Source organism: Engystomops pustulosus, chromosome 7 (assembly GCF_040894005.1).
Source record: "Engystomops pustulosus chromosome 7, aEngPut4.maternal, whole genome shotgun sequence".
Classification (NCBI taxonomy): Eukaryota; Metazoa; Chordata; class Amphibia; order Anura; family Leptodactylidae; genus Engystomops; species Engystomops pustulosus.
Genome location: NC_092417.1, coordinates 87,429,773 through 87,445,440, shown reverse-complemented (window position 1 = coordinate 87,445,440; position 15,668 = coordinate 87,429,773). Strand labels below are relative to the sequence as shown.

Below are 15,668 nucleotides of genomic sequence, written 5' to 3'. Positions count from 1 at the left end.
TGAGGTGTTTCTGCGTCATAGTAGGACCACAGTATTATACAGGCACCAGGTACTGGTATCTCAGTGATGTGTTTCTGCTACATAGTAGGGCCACGGTATTATACAGGCACCAGGTACTGGTATCTCAGTGAGGTGTTTCTGCTACATAGTAGGGCCACAGTATTATACAGGCACCAGGTACTGGTATCTCAGTGAGGTGTTTCTGCCACATAGTAGGACCACGGTATTATACAGGCACCAGGTACTGGTATCTCAGTGAGGTGTTTCTACCACATAGTAAGACCACAGTATTATACAGGCACCAGGTACTGGTATCTCAGTGATGTGTTTCTGCCTCATAGTAGGGCCACGGTATTATACAGGCACCAGGTACTGGTATCTCAGTGAGGTGTTTCTGCCACATAGTAGGGCCACAGTATTATACAGGCACCAGGTACTGGTATCTCAGTGAGGTGTTTCTGCCACATAGTAGGGCCACGGTATTATACAGGCACCAGGTACTGGTATCTCAGTGAGGTGTTTCTACCACATAGTAAGACCACAGTATTATACAGGCACCAGATACTGGTATCTAAGTGAGGTGTTTCTGCCACATAGTAGGACCACAGTATTATACAGGCACCAGGTACTGGTATCTCAGTGATGTGTTTCTGCCACATAATAGGGCCACAGTATTATAGAGGCACCAGGTACTGATATCTCAGTGAGGTGTTTCTGCCACATAGTAGGACCGCAGTATTATACAGGCATCAGGTACTGGTATCTCAGTGATGTGTTTCTGCCACATAATAGGGCCACAGTATTATAGAGGCACCAGGTACTGGTATCTCAGTGAGGTGTTTCTGCCTCATAGTAGGACCACAGTATTATATATGCACCAGGTACTGGTATCTCAGTGATGTTTTTCTGCCACATAGTAGGGCCACAGTATTATAGAGGCACCAGGTACTGATATCTAAGTGAGGTGTTTCTGCCACATAGTAGGACCACAGTATTATACAGGCACCAGGTACTGGTATCTCAGTGATGTGTTTCTGCCACATAGTAGGGCCACAGTATTATAGAGGCACCAGGTACTGATATCTCAGTGAGGTGTTTCTGCCACATAGTAAGACCACAGTATTATACAGGCACCAGGTACTGGTATATCAGTGAGGTGTTTCTGCCTCATAGTAGGACCACAGTATTATACAGGCACCAGGTACTGATATCTCAGTGAGGTGTTTCTGCCACATAGTAGGGCCACAGTATTATACAGGCACCAGGTACTGGTATCTCAGTGATGTGTTTCTGCCACATAGTAGGACCACAGTATTATAGAGGCACCAGGTACTGGTATCTCAATGAGGTGTTTCTGCCTCATAGTAGGACCACGTTATTAAACAGGCAACAGGTACTGGTATCTCAGTGAGGTGTTTCTATCACATAGTAGGGCCACAGTATTATAGAGGAACCAGGTACTGGTATCTCAGTGAGGTGTTTCTGCCACATAGTAGGACCACAGTATTATACAGGCACCAGGTACTGGTATCTCAGTGAGGTGTTTCTGCCACATAGTAGGGCCACAGTATTATACAGGCACCAGGTACTGGTATCTTAGTGTGGTGTTTCTGACACATAGTAGGACCACAGTATTATACAGACACCAGATATAGGTATCTCAGTGAGGTGTTTCTGCCTCATAGTAGGACCACAGTATTATACAGGCACCAGGTACTGGTATCTCAGTGATATGTTTCTGCCACATAGTAGGGCCACAGTATTATACAGGCACCAGGTATACGTATCTCAGTGAGGTGTTTCTGCGTCATAGTAGGACCACAGTATTATACAGGCACCAGGTACTGGTATCTCAGTGATGTGTTTCTGCTACATAGTAGGGCCACGGTATTATACAGGCACCAGGTACTGGTATCTCAGTGAGGTGTTTCTGCTACATAGTAGGGCCACAGTATTATACAGGCACCAGGTACTGGTATCTCAGTGAGGTGTTTTTTTACTGCCACATAGTAGGACCACTGTATTATACAGGCACCAGGTACTGGTATCTCAGTGAGGTGTTTCTGCCACATAGTAGGGCCACTGTATTATACAGGCACCAGGTACTGGTATCTCAGTGAGGTGTTTCTACCACATAGTAAGACCACAGTATTATACAGGCACCAGGTACTGGTATCTCAGTGATGTGTTTCTGCCTCATAGTAGGGCCAGGTATTATACAGGCACCAGGTACTGGTATCTCAGTGAGGTGTTTCTGCCACATAGTAGGGCCACAGTATTATACAGGCACCAGGTACTGGTATCTCAGTGAGGTGTTTCTGCCACATAGTAGGGCCACGGTATTATACAGGCACCAGGTACTGGTATCTCAGTGAGGTGTTTCTACCACATAGTAAGACCACAGTATTATACAGGCACCAGATACTGGTATCTCAGTGAGGTGTTTCTGCCACATAGTAGGACCACAGTATTATACAGGCACCAGGTACTGGTATCTCAGTGATGTGTTTCTGCCACATAATAGGGCCACAGTATTATAGAGGCACCAGGTACTGATATCTCAGTGAGGTGTTTCTGCCACATAGTAGGACCGCAGTATTATACAGGCATCAGGTACTGGTATCTCAGTGATGTGTTTCTGCCACATAATAGGGCCACAGTATTATAGAGGCACCAGGTACTGGTATCTCAGTGAGGTGTTTCTGCCTCATAGTAGGGCCACAGTATTATATATGCACCAGGTACTGGTATCTCAGTGATGTGTTTCTGCCACATAGTAGGGCCACAGTATTATAGAGGCACCAGGTACTGATATCTAAGTGAGGTGTTTCTGCCACATAGTAGGACCACAGTATTATACAGGCACCAGGTACTGGTATCTCAGCGATGTGTTTCTGCCACATAGTAGGGCCACAGTATTATACAGGCAACAGGTACTGGTATCTCAGTGATGTGTTTCTATCACATAGTAGGGCCACGGTATTATACAGGCACCAGGTACTGGTATCTCAGTGAGGTGTTTCTACCACATAGTAAGACCACAGTATTATACAGGCACCAGATACTGGTATCTCAGTGAGGTGTTTCTGCCACATAGTAGGACCACAGTATTATACAGGCACCAGGTACTGGTATCTCAGTGATGTGTTTCTGCCACATAATAGGGCCACAGTATTATAGAGGCACCAGGTACTGATATCTCAGTGAGGTGTTTCTGCCACATAGTAGGACCGCAGTATTATACAGGCATCAGGTACTGGTATCTCAGTGATGTGTTTCTGCCACATAATAGGGCCACAGTATTATAGAGGCACCAGGTACTGGTATCTCAGTGAGGTGTTTCTGCCTCATAGTAGGGCCACAGTATTATATATGCACCAGGTACTGGTATCTTAGTGATGTGTTTCTGCCACATAGTAGGGCCACAGTATTATAGAGGCACCAGGTACTGATATCTAAGTGAGGTGTTTCTGCCACATAGTAGGACCACAGTATTATACAGGCACCAGGTACTGGTATCTCAGCGATGTGTTTCTGCCACATAGTAGGGCCACAGTATTATACAGGCAACAGGTACTGGTATCTCAGTGATGTGTTTCTATCACATAGTAGGGCCACAGTATTATAGAGGAACCAGGTACTGGTATCTCAGTGAGGTGTTTCTGCCACATAGTAGGGCCACAGTATTATACAGGCACCAGGTACTGGTATCTCAGTGAGGTGTTTCTGCCACATAGTAGGGCCACTGTATTATACAGGCACCAGGTACTGGTATCTCAGTGAGGTGTTTCTGCCACATAGTAGGGCCACAGTATTATACAGGCACCAGGTACTGATATCTCAGTGAGGTGTTTCTGCCACATAGTAGGGCCACAGTATTATACAGGCACCAGGTACTGATATCTCAGTGAGGTGTTTCTGCCACATAGTAGGGCCACAGTATTATACAGGCACCAGGTACTGGTATCTCAGTGATGTGTTTCTATCACATAGTAGGGCCACAGTATTATACAGGCACCAGGTACTGATATCTCAGTGAGGTGTTTCTGCCACATAGTAGGGCCACAGTATTAAACAGGCACCAGGTACTGATATCTCAGTGAGGTGTTTCTGCCACATAGTAGGGCCACAGTATTAAACAGGCACCATGCAGTATTATAAAAGTCACAAGGCACCACCCTAATACAGATTTTCTTAAATCATTTTTTTTTTTGAGGACCAAAATTTTGGGTACCTTAGAATCTTATTGTGAGCAATTCCAGAAAATGATGTAATCACTCGAAAGCCATGACAAAAAGGGAAGTTAAAGTGGATGGATCCGCTCAAAAAATTGATTGTTTAAAATAAATGTAGTCGTTATCGCTGCAATCCTTACAATCCAACCCCCTTATCTACATGTAACAGATTCAAGGAAAAAAAACATTTAGATTAGATTACAACATATATTTCTATATATTAAGCGTATAATATAAGTTAGAAATGGGAGTGTATGGATAGCTTTATATCCCAGCCCCTTGCGCTGTGTTGAGGGTTTCTCCACATTGATCACCACTTAATGTTGGCATCTTACATTAGACAGGCACCTGCCCTCTAACTTAATCTGCGGACCTTGCCCCTCTTCTGTTGAGCCTATTAGTTGACATTAAAGATCTGTTATAAGGCCTGTGTTCCCCGTGCCTGCTCAGTGTCAGTGGTTTTCAGGCCCATGCAATGTTGCCACAAGTCTGTTTGTAATTTTTTTTTGTGTATTTTTTTTTTCTTTTGTTTTGCTGCCACTTAGATTTTTGGCATCTTTTATTCTTAACAGCAAGAAAACAGTGGTGTTTGATTCTGATTAGCAATTTCCTTCTGTTTTTTTTTTCTTAAAATAGTCCTTCCCTTAATAACATTTGTTGCCAATTCATAATAATACAGCAATGTTTTACATGGCCTTATATGGGCACGGCAAGAACAAAAAAAACCTGGATTGATGCAGAATAAGATTCAGTGAAGTAGTAAATGTTACACAGTATATTACCAGGAAACATGAAGCAATCACTGAGGGTCATGTATCTTAGTTTTTTCTCTATGTTTTCTGTTATTTTTTATTGTGCTTTATTTATGTATCTTAATTGGGTTTTCTTTTGCTTGTTAATTCACTTTTCTGTTCCTGCCTCTCATTTACACCTTTTTTTGCTCCTTTTTCCTCTTTCCAAGGAAAATGCTATGTTTAACTAGGATAGTTATGTACCTTTTTTGGTGCATTTTAGCCGACTTGAGAGAAAAAAAGTTAAAATACAAACAAGTACATCTGCTAGATAAATATGGTAAACTTGAGGCAGGCAACCACTTCTCTATTTTCTTTTTTTTTTACAACTTATTAAATAAGCAGAAAAACTAAAGAGAAAAAAGAAAAACTAAGATAAAGGACTCCCAATGACTTAGATATCTGGGATTGTGAGAGATTCTATTTAAAGTGTTTTGTGGCAGCGGCAGTTTTGTGTTTCGGCTTCACTATGTCCGATAAGACAGAATAAATGTGCACCTAAAGGGGGGTGTAAGTGCTTAGCCGTGTTTGTGCCACATTTATTACTGACATGTGCCACAATTCTGCAGCATGAACAAACATAAAAAAAAAAAATGGTACACACTTCCAGAGCAGTGCAGGGGGCGTTAGATTAATGAAGACCAGTTTTGATGAATCTTGCACACTCCTCAGGCAAACTGCACATAGTTGCCACTACAGTTTGCACTAGTTTTGATAAATGCGGCCACTGAATTACCTGACAATGGTCCTTAAAACATAGAGGGGCGAGTACAAGCCTTAACAAAGTGACAATTCCTGGTAATGCTATTCCACCCCTTGCCCCGAGCATGCCAGGCTGCACACTACCAATGGCTTGTGCCAGTTCCTTTCATTAACAATAAAAGTGACGTTTTATGATTTGATATGTCCGGATATGGGAAACTTTTTCTGCCAATGGCAGTTTTGTGAAATTGTGCCAGTTACTGGCACAGGTTTTAGAGCCCTGCCAGTTATATAAATATCCAGCCATGTGGCTTTAGCAAAGGGACTGGGTTAACATAAAGCACTGGCGTGCGATGCTCCAGTGTTTGATAACCAACCCCCACCCCATACTGTTGTTTTCAGACTTTGAGGGACAAGAGCTTTTGTTTGACCCCATCTGTTTGCATGGGTATGTTATGCAGACTTTTTTTTTAGCCCATTTCACTGAATATGGCTTATCAGTGTTATAACCAGGCAGTAACCACCAAATTTCATAGCCAGATTTCTGCTGCAGGCTTAAATACACATGAGACCATTGTATCTCTGGGGACGCTTGTATTCGTCTTTAAAAAGTAGGAGAGATAAGACGATTGACTTGACACCGTTTTATTGTAAATTGAAATGTTTTCTACTATATGTCACTTCATGTTTGGTCTTGCAGAATGATCTTTATACTTTACCTTCCTGCTAAAGAAAAACATGTTGCAGATCGAAGGGGGCTACATAATGTATGTATCTATTTTTTAAGTTAATTCATCTGGTAGGAGAACATACAGAGACAGAGAATTAAAAATAATGTTTTCTTGTGGAGTGAATCCACCCTTCACTTTAAATACTTAAAAAAATGCAGGACCAGGAATAAAGAAGGGATTAGGATTTCTCCGACCCCACTAAGTGCAGATTTCCTGCCTCCCAGCTACCAGGCCCCAATTTGTAGACTTGAGAAAACATCTTTTACAAAATGCCGTCATTTCACATGGCTAATTCAGAAGATAACAGGCCGGGGAGATTTTGAGGATTCAGTTATTTCTTTTTTACTGGCCTCTCATTTAATATTTGCTTTTTAGCAATAAATGCTGCTAGAGATTTGTATTTTTTTTCTCCCTTTATGGAAAAGTTAATAAAGTTAATGAAATATATTGAAATAAATTCAATACTTGAAATTAATCATTGACTTTTCCACTGGTATAATGCAAGTAATTTGTTGTTATAGATTCAATGCACTTGAAAGTACAGTCTTGGTTTTGAAGAAAAAAATAGAGAGAAAATATATGAATATACAGCAAATTTCTGATAATCTTGCACACAGGGACAACTAAGGCCTCACATGATCTGAAATGCTAGAAGCAGTTCTGGAAATGCTGCAGTTTAGCAAGGGGAGCAAAAAAGGCAATTAAAAGCCTATAAGACAAATATGATTAAGAGAAAAACTCTCAAAAGGCTCAGTTTACACTGGGTAGGATTTGAAGACTTTCAGAATGACCATGGCTGGAAACCTATTAAACCTATAAAATGTACTGTGATCCATCACATATTTACGTTCTATGTTACTTTGATGGAGCTCCTAAAGCAGATATGAACTTGGCCTTGATCAAACTTTTTTTTTTTTAAACATATTTTATTAGTTTTCCATATATCAAACAGAGATAACAATTATAACTGGTGTATCCTCATCACAACAAAGTGAATATAGCACAGTAAGTCAGCGCAGATACAGAGATCAGATTAGGTCCCGTAAACTCTCCCCTCCCACCCCATCACATATGTCAAAGACTGCGGTCCTTTAATGCCCGCATACATATAAAGTAAGCGACCTACTACAGAGCTCTAGGCAGATTGTAAAGACTCCCAGGTGAGAGGAAGATCCCAGCTCTTCAGGTCATCTTGAGTTTGCCCAATTTACCTGATAAGTTATTTTGAAGATACCACACTGCGGTAGTATAAGGAGAAACTATTTCCCTGATAATCTTATCTGAGTAAATCACTGAAATAAAACCTCCCCATTTGTCAAAATTTTTTTCTGTCAGGGTATCTTTACAGTACTCAACCTAAATGCTTTTTAAATGAATATATCTCCTTGATGAGCTGCAATACATCCGCAACCTTTGGACCATCTGGCTAGTATACACAGTTTAGCTGCTAAAATATGAACATGAAGTACTAGAGGTAGGGAAAAATCCAGCACATCGCAGTGAAGGAGTAGAGCCATGGGCAGATCTATTCTCAGTTTGTCTTTTACCCTTGAAATAACCTGCCACCAAAACTCCTGGGTACCTGGGCACGTCCATAGCCCATGAAATAAATCTGTTAAAGGCTTTTGGCATTTTGGACACTTTGTTAATCTGTGTGGGGCATCAGGATGTGGTGGTATATTGAAATGATAAATAGCTCTGTTCAAACATTTTATCAGACAGACTCTCAGAGAGCAGCAACAGTTTGCCTCAAGACCAGTGACAACAATTATTTTTAAAATAAAGTTTTAAGATTTTTAATTTCCACATCTGATTGTTTTTCTACATACAGGCGGTCCCCTACTTAAGAACACTCAACCTACAGATGACACCTAGTTACAAAAGGACCATTGGATTTTGAGAATTTACTGTACTTTAGCCCTAGTCTACCATAAACAGCTATAGCAGTTATCAAAGGTGCATGCAATTAAGATTTATTTTTAATCCTGGTTCTTATGACAACCCAACAATTTTTAAATCCAATTGTCACAGAGAGCAAAAAATTTTGTCTGGAGCTACAATTATAAATATCCAATTCCGACTTACATACAAATTCAACTAAAGAACAAACCTCCAGAACCTATTTTGTATGTAACCCGGGGACTGTATAGCATGCAGAAAAAGATTAGATATTTGGATCTGTCATTCAGAGAAAAGAATGAACAATAAAGTTTAATTGTAGACACCTTTTATAGATTTTATGGTGACCATTGCAGCCTTGGGCCAAAGTTCAGTAAATTAGCATCATCCAGAGAGCTTCACCAGTAGTCACTGTAGCCAGAGAGCTCCGTTTGTAACTAGAGGTAGTCTGTAAGTCTGTTGTCTGTTTGTATTTGATGCACTGTTGAAACATAAATGAAACACTGTACCTACACTCAACAAAGACAGAAACAAATACATTGTTACCCATTAAAGAGTCCGTAACCTTTATCTCCCAATCTCAAAACTTCAGGTAAAGTAAATGTTAACAGCATGAGTCCGCTGTTCACATTGCTAAAATTTGGATAGAATATTTAGTAAAATTTATCTACAGTTGAACATTCAGCCTATAGAATCTTCTTGTAGTCACAAAACATCCACAGCCATTAGAAAAGATGTAGTTTCTCGACTTATAATGGCGACCTGCAGTCCTGTATTGTGCAAATGACACCAATGGTTCTTTATTCATGAGCATCAGAAAAACATGTTCTTCTTAAGAAGCTTATAGCATGGAATATCTTAAAGACCACATCTCCTGGCCACCCACATACCTCTGTGTGTGTCTTGGGGCTTTGTTGATTCTTATAAAAGCCTTTTCAATTGTTTCTCTCTCTGTTATTAACATATCTACAAAGATTCATAAAAAAATGTTGTCCTATCCTATTCATTTTCACTATACATTTTCAAGCTGTTTGACCTTAAAATTGAGTTTTATGCCAAGGACAAAAATTAAACAGGGTTAGCTTTTGTAGTATGGTGTGTTTATAAATTACAAAAAATCTAGTAGGGAAAAAATACATAAAAATGTTATCAACTAAAGACGGGTTTCTCATTTACAGCCTTGAACAAGTTAAACTTTTAACAAGCCAATTTCATAAACAGTTCTACAAACACTTAAATTACCCCATGATGTACGGCTTTTGTGTCATATCTATTTGTAAACCATGTCAAAGGCAGATTTAAAATGTTTATACCATATTTATGTAATTTTATTACTGCAAATTGAATCTATCTAAACATCTCTCCTTACAGAAAAAGGATCTTTATAAGGTTTGGAGGTTTTCTCAGGAATACAACCCCTATTATCCTACTTATAGCCCCTAACTTCAATCGTTTGCCTCTTGGTAATAAATGGACTTGTTCTACAGAGAATGTAAAAGTAACCATTACCTGGTATAATGTTCTTATGCAAATCTCTTGCATTGAGAGGTAATCTTCATATCAGATTCCCCATGGAGCATGAACAACAAAATCTCTGCAGCTATCCCTGTAACTGCATGTATACTGCTTCTGGGTCCTGTGACTGAACCCTCAGACATTAAACTAATTTAGGTTACAATTTCTCTGTAGTATTAAAGTAACACTTCAGGTAGAATTAACATATAATTTATTTGTGGGTGGAGCATAGTTTGAAATTGTAAATCCATGTGTTATGCCTTGCCTCCTCATCCCTTGCACTATGCATAGTCTCATAAAAAATCTTGCACTTACTAATACTCTACATGTTAAACACGGCCACTTTGTTCAAGGAACTGTTACATACTTATCCATGGGATGGGTTTAGTTGTTTTTTTAGTGAAGTGAATAAAGATGAAAGTGGGAGGAGTGAACATTAGCAGCAGCCAGTGATTGGAAGGTTTTAGGAATCTTCCTAAAAGCACTTCCGGGGTCTGGAGTCTCTTGCCATAGACTGTTGTACTCCTCCTTGTGCTTGAACACTACCTCCGCTGCCTCTGGTCCGAACAGGCTGCATAATTACTGCCTTATATGATACAGTATTCCAAATATTCCATAATGTCAGCCTCCATTAACTACTACAAGAATTCAAAGTCTTCAATTATACTCATGCTTGTTCCATCTAGCATTCATAGTATGAACAGTGACAATACAGAGAACCTATTCAACGACATATATACTCAGCAGAGACTGGGGAGCGATGCAAATTCTTTGCATCTGTCCCATATTGCCTCAAATGGCCTACACTTTTGTTTTTTATTATCGACTTTCAATTTGAAAACTGGCAGAATTGTTTTCCCCCTTGCTGCAGCTCCTCCTCCATATTCATGTAGAGGTGACGCCACAATATTGGTGCCTTTCTTAAACTTATGATGCCAAAATTGTGGCTCTTCTTGTGAATCCGACACTTTTCTGGCACCTCTGTTTTTCTGACTTGTTTTATGGTTAGATTTTTGGAGCAGCTAAAAGTTGTCTAGAGAGTTCTACTTCACCTTCATGAATGGGAAGACAGTTCTAAACCTTATCATTTGTGCGCCAAATCATTTTCATCCCACTGAAAATTATAACATGCTTCCTGCACCACCCTGCACCCAAATTAATAAATCCCCCCCCCCCTGTGTTTTCCAGAGCATACAATGTATACTCTGCAGATAAATGCAAAAAGTAGACCCCATCTGCCAGTATATATCCATGTATATGTTCAGCCTATAGGTCGGGCATATACACTGGGAGGAATTTATCATTAGAGCAAATCCTTGTGACAGTTCTATGTCTGTCTCTGGAGTAATGCTAATGCAGATTCATTGAAGTGGCCCTGGCCCTTATGTCGCTGTGTAGGTTGCTTGCGACAGTCACATGAAAAGTCGCAACAAAGTCATAACATAGACCATGGTGGGCACTGGCGTAAATTTGCATCACAAATCATTAACTCAGTTGTATTGTGGAAACTAATCTATGTAAATAATACTTTCTTTATATATTATTTTTGTCACTGATTTGAACCTACCGGTATAGTACCAGGACCTACCAGTATGTTATTTTTTGGGAGTGTGGGCAGAAAAATCAGAGGACACCCACACAAACACGAAGAGGACTTACAAACTATTTGCAGATGTTGACCGGTATGGGACTTGAACCTAGGACCCCACTGCTGCAAGGCTCTAGTGTTAACCACTGCACCACCGTGCTGCCCAACAATGATTTTGGCGCAAGCAGGATCTATGTCAAAGTGACTTTGTACTGTCCTATGTTCATTTGGCACAATGGAAAGTCACAAAACAGCATTTGTACCACAACTGTAGGAAAACAACACAAAACATAAACAAAAAGCCCAATGATAAATCCCCCCTCTGAGTGTATGACATAAATATGATATGAACCTGGACTTCTATAAAACACAATGGTTTCTTTGCTCAAATTGTCTTTGTGTTTTGTGTTCTACTTCAGTTAATAGCTAGTTGTTGAATTCCTAGTTAGCCTGATGAAAGTTCCCCCAGGTCCAGAAGCATTGATATGTACCACAAAGGACAGTGGAGAACATACATCTACTTTTTCACCTGGTGTAAAAATGTTGAAGCTCCATTCAGTTAAGTGTAAAACTCTCTCTTTTTCGAAACAGCCCTTTTATTTACCGATTTTTTTCGTGTTTCTATTTCTATTATGTTCCATTTGAAAAAAAAATCAAAACTTTACAAATCTAGAAGGATTTCTTCCCTGGTACCACAGTAACACTTGCAGATCTATTGCATATCACTCTTCTTTTATAATAAAAAAAAAATCATCTCATATCACCCAGGTATTTTTAAATTAAAAAGTTAAAAACTGCTTCACAGAAGATGAAATTTAATTCCTTCACTAATTTCAAGGTATTTTGAAATCAGCCCAAGTATTAGAATTTAATTTATTACTTTAATTTTTTTTAAAAAGAAAATATTCTACGGATCACAACATTTTTATCCTTCATTACTTCTAAAGTATTTTGAAAGAAACTTTTTTTAAAGGCCCTTTATATTCCTAGCCTGGAAATATCTCACCCTAAACCCACAGTTAGAATGATCGTCTATTTAGTTATTCCTTTTTTGTGCCTATACAGTTACATTGTCATTTATGAACAATTCTTGAAGCAGGGAATGTTTTACGCCAACCGTGCATGAAAGATTTTTTTTTTCTTGAACGGGTCCTAGTTAATTTTCCAGCTGTGTAAATATTGATAAGATAACAATAGAATTTGTTCCCGACACATATGCCTGAGACAATTCAATGAAGTAATGTTGCTGCGCTAGCATTAATTAAACTGCTAGCATTCGAAAGCTATTAATGATCAATACTGGCTATAGAGCGGACGTATACCAGTGTGCATTTATATGCATTTAGTGCCAAATACTGTTTACATAGAGGAATCGGCGACAAGCGGCACAGTGAAGGCAGCTGGTCTATTTAAAAATGTATGTTAAAAAAAGAATGAGAATAAAGGCAAATATCCCATGTTTAATATGCGATGTGGAAGGAAGATGGAATTCCATTCAATCTAAATACTAAAAGGCAGTTTTTTATTTGTTATTAAAGCCATGTATTAGTTTGTTAGAATTTCACATGGCATTTTTAACTATTTAAAGCCTCTTTGAAATTCCAGTGGTTGTTTTCCACCATTTTTTCCAGAATTGTAGATGCCATTACAAACAAACTTTTATAATATTATTTTTGCATAAAATATATTTTGTTTATAAGGCCTTAACATTCTATTTATAATCCATTATGTGAATCTGCAATTTTCTCTTTGGAGTTCAAAGTAGATATTATTAATATCTTGCCACGGGTGCCCCTGCGACCCATGTCTCGGGTTGCAGGCGCACCCGTGTGCCTCCGTGTGCTCCTCCATGTCTGCTGCAGTCTCACTTACCGGGTTCTAGCAGCGTCTCCCGCAGCTCTGTACACCTCTATAAACTTTAAAGGCTCAGCGTGATTGCAGCCACTGATCTTTTAAATATCCAGCCTCTTCCGATGACCCCTGCTGGATCTTCGTGCCTTGTGTCGTAGAGAAAGCTTGTGCTTGCCTATCCCGACTCTGTCTCTGCCTGACAACTCTGTACCTCGCCTTGGCCGCCACCTCGGGCAAAGTTGCACCTGTGCTGCTTTGCAGCGGGCTCTGGTGAAAATCGGGTACCACTTAGACTCCGCTCACAGGTGTCGGCTTACGTCATTGTCCATGGTGGTACAATGTGTCCACTATGCCTGAATCCTGACATATCCAGACTTTTACCCTTTTTTATTTCCCTTTGTATTTGCTCCCTAATAACATGCAAGTCAAAGTTTTTTGTTCCTACTAGTTAAACTTCTATATATGGAATAGCACAGTTTCCTTAACTTTTCTGTACATCAACTGAAATTAAAATAAAGGTATATGACTCTCTGGACCTATGTCAGCTAAATAGGGGAGAATAGACTGTTTATGTCGAGTTGTTCTTGGGCATGTAAAACTAAGACTTGACATATAGTGCTTGTAAAGTAGAGTAAAGTGCAAGATAAAAACAAAACTTTTGCTCCCACTGTGGTCATTTTGGTCTCTGCTATGTCTTTGTATATTGTTTTTTTCTAAAAAGGGGACAGATCAGGTTCTGCTCAAGAACAGGGTGAAGCTATTTTATATTGATGAAGCAATGAAAGTATGTGTGTAACTAGCACGGTAGCAGGCAAATCAACTACTAAGGGGCCCAGCGTTGAGGGGGCCAACTACATTGCTTAACCCTGGAAACCCTGGGGTGAAAGTTAATTAATCAAAGGTGGGGGATACTGGCCCTGGATACAGAGCAATTACTGTGGTAACTATAACTTTCCATTTATTAAAAAGAGATGGTTGTGACTAATGCACAATTGGCCCCATTATAAGTTATGTTATGGGGGATTTTGAACTCAGTAATTCAGTTTCTAGTGAACTGACAAATGGATATACATTTTTTAATTTTTTCAAATAACTTAAGCAATATCTATTTGTAGCAGAATTGCTTAAAGGGGTATTCCCACTTAGCTAGCATTGGATTAGCATTGGCTAGCATTAGCATTGGATACGACCATAAACTCAGTCCTGATTATGGTCAGGCAGATCTTCCTGTCTGCTCAGATTTCTCTCACATGAATGTAGATCTCCTGTACTGCAGGAGCAGCAGGAGGGAGGAGGCAGTTCCTGTCCAGCAACATTTAGAGACAAGCTCCACAGACAAGATACATGTCCTGGTGTGAGAGGGGAAGGGGCATAGAAGTACTGAGTGTGTGTTTGGTCAGGTGAGAAAGCAAAGCTGAATGTGTTGAATTGTGTCTTATATCCATCACATGCCCATTATCTGTCTCATCTCTCTTTTCTATGTGTCAGATTAGTAGAATCTTCAGAAGTTAAATGAAAGGCTAGCTAAACCCTGTACCATAATTTGAGCACTTTGTCAGCACAAAACATCTCATGCACGAGCATAGCATAGACATTCCTTGCCCACATAGACAGATCATACATTGAGCAGCTAATGCAGTGATAGTAACAAAAGCAACAATAAAACTGCAGCAGTAAAATTGCAAAGTAAGCGATTAAAAGTTTATTTGCTTGATTCTATCTTTCATGGACAAACCCCTTTAATGGAACTGAGGTATCTGTCACATTGAAATACTCTTATAGCATTATCTTTAAAGGGGTATTCCCATCTGGGCATTCACATATAATTAAATTCATTTGCCATATGTAAACATTTCTTCAATTGGATGTTATTAAAACAATGTTCTTCATAAATGTAGTCATGTTGTCCCTTAGATACAGATACAACCACCTCACATTTTGGCAGCAGTGGCCAGACATGCGCTATTGAATCCTGCCTGACCACCTGGATTCAGTGTTCATTACCACAGGACGGCTGTGGGACATGCAGTAACTCCAGGACATTTCATATACAAAAACCTTTTGTTTCTTTGTGCAATCACTCCAGCAGATGTGGTTGTATCCAAGGACACTGTCTTGATTCTAAGGGACCATATCACTACATTTATGAGAAATTATCTTCAAACAGGAACATTTTTTTAATAACATTTAATTGAAGAAATATTTATATATGGCAGATTAATGAAACTGAATGTGAATGCCCAGACGAGAATACCCTTTAAGCTTAAGGAATAAACTGAATCTGATCCCATGCAAATCATATTGAGTGGAACTTGTGTTCTTTTTTAAGATTTTCTAAAATATGGTGAAAAAGGTA

The 15,668-nt window shown here is 39.5% G+C and overlaps 1 protein-coding gene across 7 annotated transcripts in view; it reads left to right on the top strand.

Moving 5' to 3' along the window:
* Positions 1–15,668, top strand: part of ZNF536 (zinc finger protein 536) — a 472,346-nt gene that overhangs the window by 250,268 nt on the left and 206,410 nt on the right. The window lies entirely within an intron of this gene.